Here is a 23,577-nt window from a genome sequence, read left to right on the forward strand (position 1 = left end):
TGGGGTTAATTGGAAGAGGAACTTTGAAAAGGAATGGTAGGTCTACAAAGGTGTAGGGTAATTATGGGCAGGGTAACTGGTTGAGTAGGGTGTGGATTTGTGGAAGGATCCAATAAGGGGAGGATTCATCTCGGGAAAAATGCAGCCACCATTGAGAGAGTAGATATGGGAGGTAGAGAAGCCTGTGGTGGGGCAAGGCTTGCTTTCCAGGCAGGAGATGATCTGTGTGAGAACCTTCTGGTCAACCCAGGCAGTGCTTCAAGGGAAGTTATAGAGAGGTGGAGGGTTTTTGGTGTAGCATGAAGGGCTTTGTGGGAAGAGGTAGGTTCAGGGCTGGGTTTGAGACGTTAGGCCACTTAGAAGTAGACTAGTTATGGATGGAGTTTCTGATGAAACCAGGAGGGGTCGAGGGAGAAGTCTGTTTGGGAGTGGGGTATCAAAGGGATGGGAGGAGCTTGAAGTAATAGAATTTGGGAGCAATGGGACTATGAGGGAAGAGAATAGTTAGGGACAGGGTAGCTGGTGGATGAAGTTAGGATTAGATGGAGGAGCCCGATGTAGTCGGGGTTCTTGTTGCAGCAAGGCAGATCATAGGAGGAGATATGGATGTGGCCAGGTTTCTGGTGGTGCAAAGCAGGGATTACAGGAAGGGGTGGAGTGGAAGAAGGCTTTTCCTGTATCAGAGGAGGACTTTCAGGAAGGATTCTGGTTGCAGTCAGGCCTTTGAAAGTTTATAGCAGGACTACCAGTGGGTAGGTTAGTTAAGGTTGGGCTTTTTAAGGACGAGGCTGACTGGAAGTGTGTTTCCAGTGGATCCAGTCAAGTTATATGGGAAGAGGAGACAGGAAAGGGACAAGACTTAGTGAAGAGTGGGGCTACAAAAAATAAACAATTACTCTAATAAGAACACCATTTTCAATCAGTGTAGAATTATATTACTTTCATGTATGCGAGAGATATTGGAGAAAGTAAGCAAGTAATAATTCCTTCCTAGTGAAATTTTTCTTTATTCCAGTTGAGTGAAAATAAAACCACAGGTCACATCAGGCTCAGAGACCCACAGTAGACTAAGACACATGAAGCACTGGACTTGATTCCCCAGCACAACCTTTAAGGACTACAAATAAAAATTTTAAAATATCTCACGTGGTCATAATGGATACTCTAATATCTTAAAATTGTGAATGAATAGAACTTTTACTCTGACCGTTTTAGAAATCCTAAAACTAAGTAAGTGATAATGTTTTAACTTTATATAATATTGGGAAGTATACTAAAATTATTAGGAAAATATAAAATTGTACACAGAATGTTTGTTGTCCGGCATCAATTTTAATCTAAAACAATTCAAAACCACAAAATTGCCATATAGTGAGACTGCAGCATGGTTTCTTTTCAGTCATCAAAATGGTGACTTAAGGAATGTGTCTTCATCATTGGATGCATCGATGTTAAAACATATCTAAAAATGTGAAGCACTACACAGACACTGAAGAAACTCAGAAGGGTCTGTGAAATGAGGTTGGAATAAAATTAATGACTAATTACAGTAGGAATTGATCTTCATTAGGCCCATAAATATTTTCCAGAAGAAAAGACTACATTGAAGAATAATCAAAACAGTGAAAAGGAAGCAGGCAGGCAGACCTTGAATTAAACATTATCCAATGAACAACATCTATTGAAGCATGATTGCAATAATCTTTTACCTAAGTTACAGTACTAATCTATGTTCTTCCCTTATGCCATATAACAAAGCCATGAAAATGCAGTAATAATTTTCAAGGCATTAGACTTTACAGAAGGAATTCAATGAATATATTTCTAGAAAGTAAAGATAGATGTCTGAGATAAAGAGTAAAGCAAATATCCCCAATTTTTAGCCCTTCGAGGTGAGAGGGGTACAAGTCGAAGCACAAGGAGAATGGACAGAAGTACAATAGTGCATAACAGTAGTTCCCAAGATGCAATGATGAATCTAACAGGGGAGAAAATCAACAGGGTCACTTGAGGGGTTAACGTTTTCTATAAATGTCTTTAATCACTCTAGAGCACTGCATCTAATATCCACAATCATTATCCAGACCTTGTTATTGAGATGAGGAAGAACAAATACCTAGATTTCTCACTTCTCTTTTCCTACAGGAAGCTGATGCAGGACAGATTAATCTGCTAAGATATGCAACATGAGATGAAGAGGAAAAAGAAGTTAACTACACTACAATCGGTCATACATGCCATCATATGTCTCTGCAGGAAGGAAGCTACTATGTACATTTGTTACTAAAACTACTGAGATCTTCAAATCAGGTCTTTTATGCTTGTGTATTACTGGAATTAGAGAACATCTTGATACTGAGACAGCATAAAATCTCAAAGAAAGCTGGACTAATCATTACAATACTGCATTTTGTTCTGCTAGGACAAGAAACCACTTTATAGACAATATTTTATACTAGTAACTTTTTTTTTTTCCAGAACTGGATTTTGTTAATATATGTGACTATCCACCAGAATAAATGTCTTCCTTTATCTGCATCTTGTGCAGTCAGCATAGTCAAATAGATGTGGGAGTTCATCAGTAGCACTTTTTAAAAATGCAAAAAATGTGGATTGGGAGCCAATATACATATTTTTCCAACGTCGTCTTCCACATCCTCCTTCTTAATTCCTAGGAAGCACACCCAATCAATAAAAAGGCTTAGATTTTTGGCTTTCAAACTTGAAAGTGGAAGCAGAATGTTATGGATGTCGAAGATGAATGTTAATGTTTTTTTACATAATAATGTAAAATATTATGTAATAATGTAAAATAATAATGTCACATGCAAGAGCCCTATGAGTTCTGAAGGTCTAACACTGTACTTCTTTAGGGATGTGATAGTAATGACAGCCTTACTGGGCTTAGTATTGTTTTCCACTTCCTTTTCTACCACTTAGCCTAAATTATAATACATAGTAATGGAATGAAAAAGTAAAGTCATCTTAAGAAAGTCAATTAGGGCTCTGGGAATGTGGCTTTTTGGTACAGTGATTGCTTAGCATGCATGAAACCCTGGGTTCAGTTCCTCTGTACCACATAAACAGAAAAAGTAGTGGTGCTATGCCTCAAGTGGTAGAGTGATAGCCTTAAGCAAAAAAAGAAAAATCTCAGGAAGAATTCCCTGGCCCTGAGTTCAAGCCCCAGGACTGGCAAAAAAATCATTTAGCTAATAAATGCCAAATAAAGAACCTATACTAGGAATATATAATTGCTCCTTCCAACTATGACCTAACAATAGTTCTTAATTCATGTACTTTACCTATATTAGAAGACTGTGTTGAGAAAACAAAAACATTTTGTTAGTAGGTCATGGCAATTAATGTCAAGAATGTGCTTAGATATCAGGTGAGGATTAATCTAAGTCTAAGTGAAATTTGGAAAACTTTTTTGTCAGTTTTGACACCAAAAATCCACCAGCTAATTAATAGTTGTGATAGAAATGAAGGAACAAATACAGATGGAAGAAATAAATGATAATAATAACTAAATTATACCAGAAGCTGTTCCAGGGAACCATATTTGGTTATTAAAGAAGTAGTTATCAAGTAGGCTTATTCCTCATTGCCTTTAGCATTGTAAATCACTTAGGCTAGTTCTTAATCTCTGTGAGATAAGTTATATCTTATTCTATGTTGTTCTTTCATATCTGATCTTCTTTGTTTTCTAAAAATCTCAGTATTTCTCTATTTCTCTAATGACAATTATTTTTACTAAGTCCACCGATGTAGACCTCAGAGGATGCTAAAATAAGAGTCCAATAGCTCATGAATCATTAATGTAACAACATGGAAAGGGAGGACATATTTATTGCTACCTCAAATTTTCTGAAAAGCTGCAATGTCATCATTTGATTCAAATTTCCATTATTTGTCTAGAGTGTCATTAAGTGCACATAAATGCAAATATAAGCTGGGTGCTGGTGGCTCACACCTGTCATCCTTTCCACTCAGGAGGTTGAGACCAGAGGATTGTGGTTCAAAGCTAGCCTGGTCAGGAAAGTCCATGAGACACATCTTCAATTAGCTAAAAGAAACCCGGAAGTGGTGCTGTAACTAAAGTGGCAGAGCACACAACTTGATCTGAAGAGCTGAGGGACATGCCCAGGATCAGAGTTCCTGCCCCACGACCAACAAAAAAGTGAAATATACTTTTAGTTTCCCCAAAAGGACCTATGAAATCAATAGTAATCTTCCCAAGCAGAAAAACAAAAGGGGAGGTAACAATGTTCGTTAGATAATGTACTCAGTAACTTACTTATGTAACTCTAACCCCTCTGTCCACCATTTTCACAATAAAAAAACATCAAAAAATTATCCTGGAGTACATTAAGTTCAAATTTCCTAAGTGCTCTGTAAATTAAGACCAATTTTAAGTGGGAAGAAGATTCTCAGAAACATTTTTTTTGTCAGTGTTTGTGTTGTGCATTATTACCCAAGTGTACATAAGTTAACAGAAGGAGAATCAATAGGAATAGGAAAGAGAGAAGTTCTGTGTTTAAGTATAATGGTTCAATAAACTATAGAAGACTCTGCAAATAAGACAACTTTGAAATAATAAAGGCAAGGCCAGTATGTAGATCTATGGGAGTGATATAGAGTGACATTATTACTAATAGAACATGAAGGATGAGGTCACTCTCTGAGTTCCTGAGTTCTGAGTTCCTGAGTCAATGCAATAAAGGCTGTATATGAAAAACCTACAGCCAGCATTATACTTAATAGTGAAAAACTAAACCCATTTCCTCGAGTGATAATTTTTAATATTAGAAATTCCTCAAGTGAAATTTCCCCAAAAGAGCTTGAGAATATTACAAAGGTGGGAACAGAGATAGTAAGAAAGTCATGTCATCATTAATAAAGGGATCAGATCCAGGGAGGAATGAATCCGAGGCCCCTCCACTGCATCTGAAAATGTTCATATCCTGTGTCAAATGTTAGAACATCTTTGAAAATAGTACATGAACAGTCTGAGCCATCAGTCTAGTGGAAAATATTATTGGAGAAGTTCAGAATGGCTAGTCTGTATCTAGATTAAATAAATCAACAAACTATGGTAGGACAATGTGATACAAGCCAGGAATCCTAGCACTCAGACTAAGACAGGTGATTAGAGATTGGGATTACACAGTGATACCTTCACTGGATTAGGTAGTATAGTTTTGTCTCAATAAAACAAACCAAAAAAGGAATAAAAAATAAACAAGAAAGGAATAGACAGTTGGATGTTTGGGCTAATTTTGTCATTATATTTTGAGAAGTCAAGTTTCCTATTGTAATGCAACTCATATATAATCCTCAGTTGTGTTTTAAATGTTCTCTTCAAAACAGAACATTACTAGATGCAAAACAGCTCATGATTCCCAACCAAAAATTTGAAAAAGTATGTATCATTTTGTTAGAGTCTAAAGAAATGATGAAGGATTACAAAAGCTTAAGCCTAGAGAAATAGGAAAGTTCATTTAATGTAGGACTTAGTAGACGAGGCTAAATTAGAATTTAGATTTAAAATAAATATTTTTTGTTTGTATTTGATATTCTATAGGTTACTACCAAATACTTTTTTAAGTAGAAGATTTAATTTACAAATTCACAAATGAATCTGGCATTCTATTTGCCTAAAATATTCTTTCAAGTGGTGGTATATTTAGAACTTAGGTAATAGTTAATTCCAACAGTTCATAAGTAACATGATAATGTGACTAATATAGACAAAGTTGCCAACATTTTGATGCTATTAATTTATAAATTTAGATAAAGAGCAATTTTTTGAGATTTTGGTGTAACATGGTATGAAGAGAGTAACTGTGTGACATCTTTTATCTTCTACCTATACATAACACAGAAAGAAATTTCCTTAATCATGTACCTCTGTATAAAATGAGAAAAATGCTACTTTCAGGGTTTGTTTTTATTTTGTTTTTGTTGTTTGGTTTGTCCTAGGGCTTATCTTCTAGGCCTGGCCACTGTCCCTGAGCCTGATTTTGCTCAAGGCTATTACTCTTCCACTTTTACCTCAATGCCACTTGTGTCAGGATTTTCGTGAGCAGTTTATTGGAGATAAGAATCGAAGGAACCTTCCTGCCTAGGTGGGCTTTGAACCATAATCTTGAGATCTTAATATTCAGACATTTAGATCTCCTGAATATATATGATAGATAAAATATATAACTATAAATAATATTTGCAAATGTTCTGATCTCAAGAATAACACTGGGTGGAAAATGATGCTGCAAAGTTTAGTGTAGTATTTTTTCCACAATATGAAGGGCATTACATTAGCAGAAGTGTAGTATTTTTTTTTCAAAAGTTATATGCTTGTCATGATGGGAATTTAGGGAACTTTAAGGTACACCTTGAAAGTTGGAAATTGTTGGGCTAGGATGACATTATGGCATAAAAATTTGGGATGGATGGTCATAGAAATAATAGCTTACTTTGATGAACAAATGTTTACTCGAGGAATTGTTATAGATACTTCATAATTTTACCTACTACCAGACTGTGGCTATTTTTTCTGTTGAATTTAAATATGTAACACCCAATTGAAAGCTGCACCTATTGCAGAATTAAATAAAATGCAAACAGGTACTGTTTTAAATGTCTCTAGTATGGCATGTTCAGAATTTGAAAATGAGTAGTTAGTAGTCATAGGAATGTTGAAGAACACATATACTCTCTCCTCTTAACAAGTATTCAGTTTTAAAAGTAAGGGGTTTCAACAGCATTGAACTATTTCTGTTTTAGAATGAGACAATACTAAAATAATTTTTTTTCAAAATAATGGCAAGTATATTCTGAAAATATTGTATAGTTTGATAATATTCAAGTTGATGACCCTCTGATAAAGAAAGGGATAATTAATTCAAATTAGCAGCCAAATGTTCATTTTTAATGAACATTTATTATAATATATTATAATATTTACATTTATGAATATTATAAATAAATATTTATATAATATTTATATATTATAATATTTATTATACCAATACAGTGAAATCATATTTTGTGCAGCTCATTTTTTAATTTAATTTTATTGTCAAGGTGATATGTAGAAGGCATTGCATTAATTGTAAGGTAGTGAATACATAACATGATGAACTTTTTACCCGCTCCTGCATTTTTCTCACAGTTTTCCTTCACTCCAATACCCCTCACAAATTGTAATGTAAATTTCCAACATGTTGTCTTGTGAGTTTTGCTATTCCTTTGGTTTGCCCTTTGTTCTTTGTCTCGCCATTTTGTTGTTCCTCTTCACTTGCCAAATTAAGATAAATGTATATACAATACACAGGATACTTAAATCAAATATAAAAGGGATAAACAAAAGGGAAAACACAAAAGAAAAAAAGAAATCAGATAGTACATTAAAAACAACAACCACAAACAGAAAACTCTGTTCCCATATCCAGGAGTTCATTTTGCTCATCATCATCTTATATGGGCATACATACATAGAGTTGAGCAATTCTGTTCAACTGCTAGGACTATCCAAGACATTTCCTACTTATTACAAATGAGGAAACCACGGAATCTCTTTCTCTGTTTCTTGTTTATTTTACTTAGTTTGATTTTTCCAAGACTTTCTATTTCCATATGAATTGGAAGCATAAATTTCCGTAGTGCTTACATAAACCACATTTTGTCAATTCATTCATCTACTTAGTGGCATATTGTTTTAAAACATGACTGCTTCTAAGTATCACTTAAGGTCATTCAAAAACGAGAGATGCCACTTCCCCATACATTCTAAAAGCATGATTTCTAAGTAAGATAGGATGTTATGGTGGTATGAGTGTTGAGATATCTCGATTATTCTAATGTATATCTTGCACTGATTTAGGCAGGAAGATATCCAATATCATAGAGGATAAAAATGGTAGTGACAAAAATATTTCCCTTGAGAAAGATATAGGAGGCTGCCAGAAGTACAAAGTAGTTCAGATAATTTTGAAGAATTTAGAAATGCAAGGTCAAGTATGTCTCTTTAAATAATAATTATGTAAGTGGAAGGGCAAAAGAAGGGGAAGAGAAAAAAATAAGTGACAGCAGATCACTGTCCCAATAGAAAATAAAAAGACAATCTATAACTTTCATGTTAAAGAGAGACCAATAGAATATATGCAAAATATGTATTGGCTTTTTCCTACTTTAATGCTCCAATGGCTTTCATAAAATGCAGATGCATAGATTTGTGTCTTCTGTCATTTGCTAAATGTTTCTTCCAGAAAAGGTTATCAATTACTTATAAATGATGCATAATTCCTAGGTATTCCAGTTATCACATACACTTTTGATTGAGTTATCTCTGTAGAAACTCAAAATGACAGACCAAAAAACCCTCAAAATGAACAGAAATCACATCTTTGTCTTAAACGCTGTAGATTACAAAGATTTTAACCAACACCAAAAACATCTCTTCAGGTATTCTGCATTTTGTGTGAAGAATTTTTAACAATAGTTTTTTTGCTGACATGTAATTCACTTGCAATATATTATCTCCTTTTATTGTATACATTTAGTGCTTTGGAAGTGAATTGTACCTTCATAGGCTTTCAAAGCCTAATTTTCACAAACTTGCATTTCTTCAAATAGAAATGCTATACATTTTAGAACAGACATTAAAATAGATATAAAATTCTGTTACAGGAATTTGTCCAGCATACATCCTCTATAGTGTGTCTTTTCAAAATTTGATTTTGGGGATTTTTTCAAGGGTCTCACACATTCTACTTAAGTGCACTGTCAATGAACTACATTTCCCTTTCCAAATTCTTTTTACTTCTCTTTAATACATTTATAGAAGTGTAATGAATGGATCCTATACAATTTTTTTGACCTTTAAGACTTGAAAACTTGCTTGCTAAAATGATTGCAATATCATACAAATCGATCATTATGAGGAGTTTATCAATTTCTCCACAAATGCATTACTATATTTTGTGTAATCTTTTTATATTAAGGTCATACTAGTGAGTTTTCTTTTTCTTTATTTTTAGATACTAAAGAGGAACTTATTTCATATGCTCCTCCTATTGGCTAATAATTTACACATGTTCTTTAAAGAAATATCCTATTCAGGAAAAATTATATAGAATTAGAAGATATAAAAATACTTAAGATTCAGAATCATTGTAGCATTCACATTGTTTCATTAACAAATATGTTCCCTCTATCTGTTGGATATGTTTTCACTTCGGTTATAGTGTCCTTTGAATTATGAGCATAGTGTCCTTTGAATTATGAAAGGCTATCACTTGATATAATCCAGTATATTCTTACATTTCTTTAGCCACTAATGCTTTCCATTTAGAAACCTTTGCTGATACAATGTCATGAATTTTTACATTTATCTCTTACAGATTTTTATATCTCACATTTAGTTTGATAATCATTTTTTTATTTTAAATTTTTGTATAAGGATTGAAGTAGGCCAGGCGCCTGTAGGTCACGCCTATAATCCTAGCTTCTCAGGAGTCTTAGATCTGAGGATCACGGTTTAAAGCCAGCCCGGGCAAGAAAGTCCATGAGACACTTATCTCTAATAAACCACTAGAAAGCCAGAAGTTGTGCGGTGGCTCAAGTAGTAGGTTGCTCACATTGAGCTGAAGAGCACACAGACAGCGCCTATGCCCAGAGTTCAAGCCCCATGAGTGACAAAAAACAAAACAAAGAAACAAAAAAAAAAGATTGAGTTAGTAGTCTAAGATCAATCTTTAAATCTCGAAAGACAAGAGTGCCAATACACCCATTTAAGATTCTATTTTTATTTCATAAAGTCATAGGATAATTTTCAAAATCTATTGACCATAAAACTGAGAATTTATTTTTGACAAATCTGTTACATTCTTCTATATGTCTGCTCTTGTAGTAGAACTATGTTGTCTTCACTACTAAACATGGTAATAAGATTCAAAGCTAGTATGAAGGCTGAAGCTACACCATTTTACAAGATTGTACTGACTGACCTGTATCCCTTGAATTTACATACAAGTTTATTGAGCAGGTAGACCAATATTCTACAAAGATATCTAGATGTTTGATAGTCACTCATATTTTGTACCTTGTAAAAGCACAAGTCCCCAGATATTATATATAGAAAAATGTTTCAGAGAATACTTGAAATAACTAAAATTAATTCAGGAATTAGTTAAGATGTAGATAACACTGTAGCATACCAAAGCTGAATGATAACAACTTGAGCTGTACAACAGAGGAGAGTGAGAGGGGAAAGAATGATGGACCACTTAGGAGCTATATATCATTACTATTGTGTTTCAAAAAACAGAATTCAGAGAAGAGAAGGAGAAAAAGTGTCCTGAGACAAGTTTAATTTTAATCCATCTAATAGCTTGTACTAAAAGACAGTGAAACTGGGAAAAATTAAAATAGAAATTAAAGCATTGTATATACCTATTACAATGAAAAGAAATTGTAATAGGAATATGTTAAATAATTCCCAAAGAAATAAGAGAAAGAGTAGTTAAACTCTAAAGGGAAAAAGAATGAAGAGAGAAAAGAAGCAAAGTAAACTTTTATCAATAGCAAACACAAGAGTTTGGAAGTGGAAAGGCAGTGGAAATATTCTAAATAACAATAAAAATTGCTACCATTGATAGAATATGGGTCACATGTTATCATATATAATTTTGAAAAAGCATACTAGGAATGAAAGTTTGAAAGTCATGGTTTAAAACACGATTAGGATTATAACTAGACAGTATAGCTCAGTGGTAAACCATTGGCTTTGCATATGTGAAGCCATGGTGTGATCTCCCAAGCATTACAAAGTACACACAAAGCACACACACACACACACACACACACTCAAAAACCACATAAGCACTCACACACACACCACATCCACAAATTTGCAATATTGATTTTATCATATTAAACGGAGGAAATTATCACAAAAAGTATGTTAATATATGAAATCATAATATTGCTCATACTATATAAAAGTTTAGTAGAAATAAAATAGTCACAATATACTTGGATTTTAATAGATTAAGTAAATTGAAAATTAATAGAAGACATGAGAACTTTTGCAAATAAGTTTTAAATAATAAACATTTTGAAACATGTGTCCTTTTATTTTGACAAAAGATTGATGTTACTGGTGTTTTAACTCAAGATTTAGAATATGATAGCGATGTGCTGTATATAACGCTAGGGATGGCTATATCTATAATCATTTCACTCTTACTAGTTTTATAATAAGGTCTCAAAGTTTCCCAGTCTCTCCCGAATGAGAAAGCCTATTTACACTTCCCACCATAGCTAGAAAATGGATGCAACAAATCACTATGCTGACTTCAAACTTTTTTTTTAATTCAAGTACAAATATTTCCAAAAAGTGATCAGGTAATGAAGCCTTTCTTAATAAAGTATGTGCTTCTTGAAAATACAGTAAGTATTTGTTAGCTGAACAAATATGTTTATAACTATAAGAAAATAAATGTGGTTAGATTCACAAACCATATAAGAATTAAGAAAATAATATTTAAATAGCCACATGTTAAATATTTTAAAAGCAAAATATATGTGTCTGAATAATTTACATGTGTAGAAATCATGCAAAATTAAATTAACTGATCCTAAACACTGAAAATAGTATTACCCTAAAGAAACAAAAGGAAGCATTTAATATCAAAATTTGAAATTTAGAAAATAAAATGAAGTAGGGGCTGGGAAGGTAGCTCAGTGCTAGAGCGCTTGCCTTGCATGCATGAAGCCCTGGGTTCGATTCCTCAGCACCACATAAGGAAAAAGAAAAATGTCGGAAGTGGCGCTGTGGCTCAAGTGGCTCAAGCGCTAGCCTTAAGCTGAAGAATTGTGGGACTGGGCCCAGGCCCAGAGTTCAGGCCCCACAACCGGACCCCCCCCCACAAAAAAAAGAAAAGAAAATGAAGTGTACTATATAGTTGACTTAATTAATTGTAAGCCCTCTGTATATCAATTTTATCATAAAATGCATGAACAAAAAAAGCAAAAGTACCCATTGGGCAATAGCAACAGCAAAAGCATCAGTAGTTCTTGTTTTGAGTGTACAAAAATATCGATGGAAGATATAACAATGTTCCTTCCCTAAGAAATGTACTCGTTACCTCATTTATGTAACTATAACTCCTGTGTACATTACCATTAAAATAAAATTAATTTGAAATTAAAAATAAACCAAATGATATACCAATTACGAATTCTTAGAAACCATTGGTTAAAAACTTTGTAAAAAACTGCACTAAATATCCAAGGAATATAATTTGATGATACTATTTAAATATTTCAACTTCTGCAGAAAAGGAAAGAGTTTAAAAACTGTTACAAAGTAAAGAAATAAATCAGAATATATTACTATTAATAATAATCATAAGACGAATATATAGTGGTAGTCAAACATGTAAGACCTGAGGCAATTTGCCATTCATTTGCACTTAATAAGTGAGAAAGAATTTTCTAGGTATTTTTAAGTTATCATAAGTTTAATGAAGAAATTATTCAGTCACATCATATGATAATCAGATAAAGCTGATATTAGAGCAAAAAACAGATTGTATTAAGTTTTGGGATGTTAATTTATATACTTATTTTGGTTGTGGGAAAATGTGGGGATTTCCACTTGGGGTATATTGTTCTTGCAGGCCGGCGCCATATCAGTGGTTAATTTTAGGATAGGGGTTCCCTTTCCACAAGAACATGCACTGATCTGTCCTTTTAGACTTCCCATCATCAATGGCATCAGATTTGCACACCAACTTGTCTAGCTTGCTACCTTGACTGGCCTGGATCCGCAGTCCTTCCAATCTTAGTTTCTAGATAGCGCAGGATGGTGGAAATGATCCAATTCACCCAGCTATAGATTGAGAAGTAAGTCCACTAAACTTTTGCTTGGGTTCTGTTTTCAAGCCTCCTAAGTAGTTAAGAGTACACATGAGATCCCCTGGTGCCAAGCAGTAAGGATATTTTTTAAAGCAACTAGACATATATATGACTTAGGCTTGTGAATACCTCAGGAAAAGAATCAAAGAGCAGTGAAGCGCAGAAGACAGGTTGAATTTTAACTAGCTATTCAGAGGCTCAATAAGATTAGCTAGCTACTCGGGAATCTGAGATCTGAAGACCACTGTTCAATCATGAAAGTACAAGCGATTATCTCAAAGAAAACCAAAAACCAGAATTGTTGCAGTGGCTGAAGTGGTAGACCACCATCCTTGGGCACAGAAGCTGAGGAATAGTTCCCAGGGACTATCAAGCCTCAAGAATGATGAATGCATTCAGGAGCATATGCACATGTGCGTGTGCGTACTCCTACATGCATGCACACATACAAAAACACAAATGAGTATTTCAATGTGAAGTTCTTTATTTTTTTACCTTGCTGTACTTTATTTCCCTATATTAGTTCACAAATTAACAAAATCAGCTAAGGACCTATTTACATAAAATTCATCATGTTTCTCTAAAATCTACTCTCTCTTTGGAAGCCCGGTTTTATTTAACGCAAAAGTAAATTTTTCAGGAAGTCAATTCATCACTCTCAAGTCTATAGTATTAGAAGATTTTTAGGTTCCTCCTAGCAATATGATTTTTTGAAATCCTACATCAAGCAATATATTTCTTTCACTAGAAGAGAAACCTCTGTCAAACAATTAATAATAGCTTATTCTCCTCCTGGCATTCATCTGTAGTTTTATTTTCTTCATATATTTCATGATCTGTCTGTGTATGCCAAAGACTGCCGTGAAAATAAAAACACCCTTCTCAGAGCTTAGCATGTGTATACCATTCATAGATACTAAAATTGCTTTGGAATAAATAATGTTCACCCTGAATATCTTGAGAAAGAAGAATTGGTTTTTCAGCACTTTAGGTAAGAACTTCAGGGAAAGAAACAAAAGGAAAAGTAAGGAACAACTCAACACATAGATTCAAATGAAACCAAACAACCCAAGAAAACACAAATTAATTCAGTACTCAAGAACCTGCAGGAAATGAAAGATTTTTAAAAAATCAGCTATGACAAGCTTATGAAATTCGTGACTACATGGGAGTGCACTGTTTTGAGGATAGTGGCTAAAGCCCGGACTGAACAGAAAGTTCTGTATACAATGCACCTGTTATTCTAAATTCCAGGAAGAATAACTTCAAGTTGACTGAGGCCAAGTTCATACACAAGTAGGAAGCCAGATTCTAGCTGAAAAATAATCAAGATAACTTAGGGCTGGGGCATGACAAAGTGGTAAGAACACCCATTTAAGGGGCACAAAACACTCAATTCAAACTCTAGTATTGGGGGTATTAAAGAAAAAAAGCTATGATTTTAAATAATTAGAACAATTGTAACACTTGAGTATTTGAGTGGAGAAAAATCCATTAGAGAGATAGAATGAACCCACATTGTAATGCTACTTTAGTGATAATGTTTAGTGGTACTTCAGACAAAACAGAGTTACCTTGCAAATGAGCATGGAGGTGCATTTGGGTGATGGAAACACTCTATTTACACAGGTGTAAATTAAATAGATTTTTTGGGGTAGATTGCAGTTCTTGAACTAAGAGCCTGGGTGATGTCCCTGAGATTTTTCTCTCAAGGCTACCACTCTAATACTTTGAGCCACAGTTCCAATTCTGATTTTCTATTCGTTGTTTGGAGATAAGAGGCTCATGGACTTTCCTGCCCAGAATGGCTTCAAACCATGATCGTCAGATCTCAGCCTCCTGAGTAACCAGGATTCCAGGCATGAGCCTTCGATGTTTTCAATAATTTAGTAAATTGTATAGTTACAGAAGTTATAAATTATCATTGTAACCTTTGTAATATATGTGTGTATGTATAGATCAATGCATACAGTTAGAAATATATTAACATATTTTTGCATCTACAGTAGATTTATGAAATAATCCTTCATTATAAAATAAAATGGAAACAAAAGTTAATAAAGAGCAAAACAAAGGGAATTGTTACACGTTATTTTGTGTTGAATGGAATATGAATTGAGAGAATTCGTTTGGGAAAACCATCTCTACTTTAACAAAATGGGTAATTGCTATTAATTCCAATTCATCTATTTGCCTATATTGTGCACCCTCACACATGAGTGTCAAAATCAAACTATACATTTTGCCTTTGTATTTAACTCCCCTGATATAATTTAGGGGATAGATGAAGTAATCAAATAAAGATTAAAATAATAGTAAGTGAGTCTATGAGTTAGAGCTGAAAAAGGTTTTAAATATTATAATAGCTAATTAAAATACATATTTCTTACTTTTTCTCTGTTGTTATGTCTCTCATTCCCACATTAGGAAAGTACACAGAAGGTTCTCACTAAATTTATGTAATTATTAAAAATGTTTTGAAAGAATATGGGCACAGTGTGTTATTAGCTTATTGAGATCTGTATGGGTTAGTGTGTTTTTGAGGACTTTCAATACGTTGTGATGGAGATGAAGGGAAGGATGTGCTTATTTTGGACACTGGCTAGAGGATTGCTCCCAGAAAGATAGTGATGAATTCTTCCAAAAGCTTACAGTAAAATCACTTTCACAACATGTTCACTACTGCACTATTCACCGTAGCCAAGTTATGGAAACAGCCCAGATGCTCTTTGGTGGAGGATGGTTGGCAAAAGTGTGTCATATATACAAAAGTGGATTGTTCCTATCCATTATGAAGACTATTACGTTATTTGCAAAGAAATGGATAGACCTCAAATTATGTTAAGCAAACGAAGTCAAAGCCAGACACACAAAGGACCCATGTTCTGTCTCATATTTGGAAGCTAGAACTTTATACAAGTTTACACAGCAATATTAACCAAACCGTGCTATTTGTAGAGGAGTATTTAAAAGAAGTAATTTTTTATAAAGTTGAACTTTTAATCCAAAAAATGAATACCAGGAAAATATCACTTGGAAGATGTGAGGGGAAGTCAAAGGGAAGGAATAAAGAGAGTTATGGAGGAAGAAACTGAAGACATAATATTCAATGCAGATAGTATGAAACTAGAAAAAATTAAAGTGTGGTGAGGTTTAGAAGGGTAGGGAAAAGTTATATAAAGATCCATTATACTTAAACACATGATTTATTGAATGGAAATTCCCTCGTACAACTAGTTAAGATAATAAAAATATAATTAAGAACAATGAAGACATCTGATCTTAAACTGTGTTCTCTTAAACCATGAGTCAACATAATAGTTACCTCCTCAGAAATTTTCTTTGCAGGTATTTTCCTCATAGTGAGAGAAAAATGATCAATGCAATGAGTGTCAATACATCACATTGCACATCATAAAGAGACACAATAAAAATCACAGTAAAAATGTTAGAATTCACCATATGATTAAATAAAGGTAGAATGTGCCAAATGCTAATTGATTACTTTTCCAAGTACTTTACCTATGGTATCTAATTTAATCCTCACAATAATTCCATAAAGTGGAACTACTTACATTTTTAATTCTCAGATGATGATATTGAAGTCTTCAGAGTTGTAATTCCTAGTACAACATTGCACACATGGTAAGTGTTAGCCTGAGGTCCATATCCAACTGTATCAATTAACCTCATTCTATTTTATGACTAAAATACTAGCATTTAGTCTACAAATTCAAGGAAAAATTCCCAGAATTATTGTGTACACTCATAATATTTCAGTTTACCTTTGTTAGAAAATAGGGAACTGTAATATGAAAACTCAAAGTTCATAATCAATGCATACCTCCCTGGTGAAAGGAACGGCTAAAGTATAACATTCTTGTTTTCTAGGTCAAAATAGCAGAAATCATATTACATCACTTCACTCAACACTGCACTGCCTGGGGACCCTATCTCTGTTTAACACTGTCTAACTGAAATAATGACCTCCCCAATTCCTCATGGAAAGGGACTGCAGGTCTCATGGACCAATCATTTCCACATTGTAGCTCAACTAAGTTGTTTAAAATTAGAAGTATTTTGATTGCTTTTTATACTCAACATTTTGAGAGAAAGGTACTACTTTAAAATACTAATAAAGCAAGACTGATATAAAAATCACCTTTGACCCCAGATAAATATTTTACCTTTCATGTACCCAAAAATGCAGTCTGACCTATCATTAATGCTAGGAATGAGAGGATAAAAAATCATAGACAACAAGGCCTAAGCATGAATTAAAGCCTCTCCAACTTGTGAATACTATTGGTTTAAAAAGACATAAAGGGCTGGGAAGGTGGCTCAGTGGTAGAGCGCTTGCCTTGCATGCATGAAGCCCTGGGTTCGTTTCCTCAGCACCACATAAGCAAAAAGAAAAAAGCCACAAGTGGCGCTGTGGCTCAAATCGAAGAGCGCTAGCCTTGAACTGAAGAGCTGAGGGACAGCTCCCAGGCCCAGAGTTCAGGCCCCACTACCAGACTCCCCCGACCCCCCAAAAAAAGACATCAATACTACTACATTTGTTCAAAATTTCTTATGATACTGAAGATTCAATTGTAAACTGTTAACACTTGAAAATAACTCAATTTCTTGGGAGTAGGAAACAAAACCCAAGATTAATCCTAATCATTTTCAAAGACATTTATTTATACTACAAATTCACTATTATAACTACAAGATTCTAAAAATAACTGAAGCATAGTGTCACTAAGGACATAATTTAACTTCATCATGTACATTCAAAAGACTTTGCTAATAGAAAATAAATTTATACTAATAATTACCTCACCCAATTCACTTCCATTCTTTTACTCTATATTTTTTAGTTTCATAAAAATTGGCTTTTAATAAAATGATGCATAAACAGACTATATACCCACTTACATGTTCAGATTTTAACAATATTTATTTCAGAAATGTCTTTAGCTGTATAGTCAATGAACTGAAATAACACTAAAATATTCAAAGGGTTTTCAGAAATTGCAAGATTCGCTCTGGGATGTTATTTATATTGGAAAAGATATCCAAAAAGCCTTATTTGTTAAAGTTGTGATAGTTACTCCCACAAAAGAACTATTAATGAAGAAACCTTTGTATGTATAATACAACTTCAAATGCATCCACAATCTAGAGATGACACATGTTTTTGTTTGTTTTTCAATGTATATCTAACAAACATATCCACAATACTGATTTTTCAGTCAATATGATGGGATATTCAAACCTAAAATATACGGGGTTTATTATCTTAGTGTGAATAGATACAATCTTACAAAGAAAGTTATTTTCAACAGAAATCCGGAAAGAGTTTATCGACCTTGAGTTTCACAGGAATAACCAGAGAGTAATACCTGTTTGGTCAAGTTGGTCAAAATCACTCCATGAGTATATCTTAAAAGTATATCCAATTTAAGAGGTCAAATACATATTTTGTACTGACCGTCATCTTACAGCAATAACTTACTACCTAATTATATGTGTATCTTCTTACCTAACATATACTTACCTAACATATACTCTTTTATCTAACTTAATGATGTAAATGCTTTGATTATGATGATATTATTTGACAAATAAAATGTATAGAAGGGTGGTTCCACTGAAATGACTGGACGGAACACTGATAAATAACAACATTGCAACACAGCTCTTTTTAACCTCACTCTGTCCACATTAGCAAGCAACATTGCAACCGCACACACACACACACACACACACATACACACACATGTGTGCACATGTACACACACATATACATGCATGCCAAATTCAGGGCTTATTGTACAAAAAAGTTCAAATAAAATATTAGTGATTAGGAAAAATGATAATTTGACTTATTACAAAATAATACATAATCCAGTCACCACGGTTGTTACATTTTACCTGTCTCTCCACATGTGACCACTTAATTTATTTTTAGTTCATTCATTCATTCTTTCTTTCATTAGTTTGATGCTAATACTAGAGCTTGAACTCAGGGCCTGGCTCTGTCACAGAATTTGTTATTTTCTTTGTTTTAGTTTTCTCAAGGCTAGCATTTTACTGCTTATACTACAGCGCCATTTCTAGATTTTGTTGGTTACTTTCAAACCAGAATCTAATGGTCTTTTTCTGTCTGGTTTCAAAGCACAATCATCAGATTTCATCTTTCTGATTAGTTAGGATTAAAGATCTGAGCCACCCGTGGGGCTCCTACTTTTTCCTGTACTTATGTAATGTACATACTTAGATAGTAATTTAAAACTGAGAACATAGAAGCAAGATGTACAGTGATGATATTGTCCTGTCAGATATTCAAGTTAGTAATGTAAATATCTTCTTAAGACCATACACAAAAAATACTTAAGAAGAAATATGATGATGATGATGTGTGTGTGTGTGTGCTGTTGCAATGTGTTCCACAAATAAGCACTGTGCAGGGGTGTCCAGCCATTCACAGTTATTGCATGAATATGTGCCTTGAGATACCAACTCATGGACAATGTCTAGGTGTCCACTCTAGGCTTCCCGATGAAGAGGGGTATACTCATCCTCATCCCTAGTATTCATATGAGTGGCCTTTTTGGAAAGTCATCTCTTCACTTTAGTAAGCTGCAAGGCAAGCACTCTGCCACTGAGACACCTTCCCAGTCCAAGGATTAAGATTCTTCTCTTTATGTAGGCGACTAAAAATGAAATTTACTAATTTCTATATAGAAATTCTATTTTCATCTTTTTTAAAAAATAAAATTATTGTTTTATCTGTAAATTGATTAGACGCATGGATTTTGTGGCTATTTAGGTCATTGCACATTTTTATCTCTTTACCTCTTTCTCTTTCATTGTTCTCATAGACAATATAGTTGCTCCATAATTATCCTAATTTATTTTGCTTTTATATTTTTGGTTGCATCATTTCACTTTCTGCTCTGCCATTTCCCAAAACAGCACCACATAAACAGAAAAATCCAGAAGTGGTTTTGTGGCTCAAGTGGTAGAGTGCTTGCCTTGATTTGAAGAGCTAAAGGACAGTGCCCAGGTCCAGAGTTCAGGCCCCACACTAATTTTTTTTTTAAAAAAAGAATCTAAATACTTGATATTTCTACTAACAGATGTGACTGAAATCAGGTGAATTACACTTTTCCTGTACAATGAAGGAAAAGATCCAGGCTAGGAAATCAACTAGAGCAGGAAGGCAGATTGTATCTGTGACAAAACTTTGTGGAAAATGGAATCGTGTATTACTTACTGGTGATTCATTTGCAGTTGAAGCATGATTCTGAACAATTGCTTGCTGACCGTGAACTATTGCTTTGATCATTATATTCTCCAAGAAGAAAAAGTGAAATTTAATTGATAGCAAAGGATTACTAATACATTTTGACTTCTCATTAAGCATCTTCAATCATCAAAATCACCTGAAGACAATAGACAGGCCTATTTGTAGATGAAAACAAGTGTCTTTAAAAAAACAAGAATTGGCCATCCTTCTTTCTTCTTCAGAGAATTTTCTCTTTAAGTCTTTAGCCCACTTATTTATTGGGCAGTTGTTTCTTTGAGGATTTGTTGTTGGGGGATTTAATTTTTTGAGTTCCAAGTATATTTTAGATATGAGACACTTGTCCGTTGTACGGCTAGTGAAGATCTTCTCCCAATCCGTGGGCTTTCTATTGATCTTGCTAGCTATGTCCTTTGCCATGCAGAAGCTCTGCAACTTCATACAATCCCATTTGTCCAACCTTTCTTTGATTTGTTGTGTTTCTGGGTCTCTATTAAGAAAATTTCGGTCTGCACCAAGGAGACCTAGGGTTTCTCCTATTCCATCCTGTAATGTTTTCAAAGTGTCTGCTTTGACTCCGAGGTCTTTGATCCATCAGAAAAAATGACACTGGTACTTCAGTAAAACTAGGTTCTGTAATATAAAAATGTTGTCATTCTCAAACTAATGATAACCTACATTTAATCTCCTGAATGTATATTCATTTTCAAATAAACTATTTAAAATCACATTTGCAAATATAACCATTGCCAATTAGATGATAGTGACATTACAAGGTTTTCAAGTGTAGGGAGCAAGTTACAATAGAGTTGATTTACGTACCCAGCAATAATACCAAACATGTTCAACCATTCATTAAAGTGTAGAAATAGTACCCCTCACCATTTGTGTTGTTCAGTAGGTGCCTTCCATAAATGTGTTAAATGGATCAGCCTCCCATATTTCAAACCCAAATATTAGCTAACAAAGTAAATTTCATCACATAAGAAGGTACATTTTAAAAAGTCACTAACATATGCCTTATCATGTGTTGTTTTATGTTTTCCCTATCTGTCTAACATAGTAAGAAATACGATTTTAAGTCTTGAATATGGGTACTCATGAGAGATGTGACAAACATAAAATCTGTCTCCTATTTCTGTCATATTCCACTAAGAAGTAAATTTTACTTTTCTTCTTTTTCCAAAACTTATAGGTAGTAGAAAAAATTATCCTATGTAAAATAAAATAATCACACACCATTGTACAAAACCATTTATAAAAACTGGTAGTTAGTAATAAATTCTAAGGCATTTTAAACTTTCTTATTGATTAAACATTAATCTTCCAAATGAACGAGAATAAAATCATGTCTAAGTGCTTAACATCTCCAGCTTGCAAATTGTTATTGCAGATGAATGAGTTATGGAAACATAAGCTGACAACAGTTCAATTGTATGTGGGAGTGAAACTCCATGGAATGTATATAAACCTTTCAAAGTATTAACAGGCAGTTTAACAGAATGACTATAAGGAAATTGAAACCAGAGAGGAACAATAGTCAAGAAATAGAATGAATGAAAAATGGAACAAGGGGCAAGTACAGCTAGAATACTCAATGTACATATGTAATAAAGGAAGTGGTAAATCTGAACTAAATCTTGGAGAAATGGTTGGTTGACATTGATAGAAGGAGTGACTCTGATCCAGGAGCATTAGGCAATTAGATGGACATATTTAATTTTAACACACTTGCACAACCTTTTGAAATTCAGTTTAAAACAACAACAAATAAAAACACACAAAAATCACAACAAAACAGCAATCTCCAGAGTGTATGAATATGACCTCTCAAAATTTTAAGCAGTTAATGAAGTGCAGTCTTTGGAAAAGCAAACAAAGCTGTTCAAAGAGGGCAGTTTGGCGTAGGGGAGAATTTTGAGCAGATTTAAAAAGATTGTCTAAGGTTATAAATCACCTATATCTACTGCAAATATTTTCTTCTGCGAGTGCTCTTTGTCTGAACTGGATACTCCAGTCCTGAGGCACACTTGATAGCTTGTGAAGAAAGAATGGAAGAAGCAAGATCAAGAATCTATTACTCCAGTGGAGAGAAAACAGTCCTCTATGTTTTCTCTCAATCTCTTCACTACTCCATTTTCATACTTTTAATAACGTCATGTGATTTTGAATTATCTTTCCTTCTTTGTTCTCACAAAGTAATTGATCAAAATAATTCATTAAATATTATTTGCTATTATTTTCTATCATGCTGTTTACTTGTTCAAGCGAGTCCATTAAACTTCCCCTTTTCATTTGGTTGCCATGAAAACTCAATAAATATGTTAATGAGGACCAACACTAATGCAAAACTTTGTCTCCAAAAATCCAGACCAAGAACCTATAATCACAAATATTTAGCTATTTTTTTTCTTTTTTCTTTTACCTTGAAATTTTCTTGTCTAAAGTGCCCACAAAAATAAGTACTCCACCAGTTTTTGGTTAAATCACTTCTATCCTCAAAGATATATTTTGCTAACAAGATATATAGAGGAAACCTAAGAATACTCCACTTTTGTCTTCTCTCTTAAGACTTTTATCTTCTCTCTTAAGACTCTCCTTAGATACCATATCAGGAACAGTGAAGTTATTCTTTGCAAAATTATTTCAATAGATTATTTTCCTCTTGGTCTTGTATTTGCTCAACATGATGTATGGAGAAGAATTGCGTTAAATCACCGATTCCTTGGATGACATTGTCTGTTACAAAGGACAATACTTCTATGTCCTACTTCTATGTCCTCCTCTTAGCTCTTGCTTGATTTCCAATTATTCACAACTTCTTGGCTTCAAGTCTAGTGAAGCTGAAGGACTATAAGGCATCCCCCACTGCTACATCTTCATGGTTTCTCTTTGAAAACTAAAATTTACCTGTCATAATTTTAAAACTCCTTTGAAATTCCTTTATCAGAATCGCAAATTTACCAATCCTAACTCCTCCTTCTCCATCAAAAACAGTTCACATGTTGTTTTCGAGATATAGTATCCATGAAACTATTATTTTCCAGTGGCTTTGTTATGCATATATATGAACATATAAGCTGATGCTGAGCAAAATGAACTCCAAGATATGGAAAGAGATATTTATTTGCAGTTGTTTTTAATGTACGATGTGATTTCTATTTTCCTTGGGTTTTTCCCCTATGGGTTATCTCCTACTGTGTTTGATTTTGGTGTATTGTGTATCCATTTACCTTAATTAGGGAAGGGAAGAGGAACAACAAAATGGCGAGACAAAGGACAAAAGGCAAACCAATGCAATAGCAATACTCAGAAGACAATATGTTGGAAATGTACATTACAACTTGTGAGGAGTT

Source organism: Dipodomys spectabilis, unplaced genomic scaffold (genome assembly GCF_019054845.1).
Source record: "Dipodomys spectabilis isolate Male_0828 unplaced genomic scaffold, ASM1905484v1 ptg000159l, whole genome shotgun sequence".
Lineage (NCBI taxonomy): Eukaryota > Metazoa > Chordata > Mammalia > Rodentia > Heteromyidae > Dipodomys > Dipodomys spectabilis.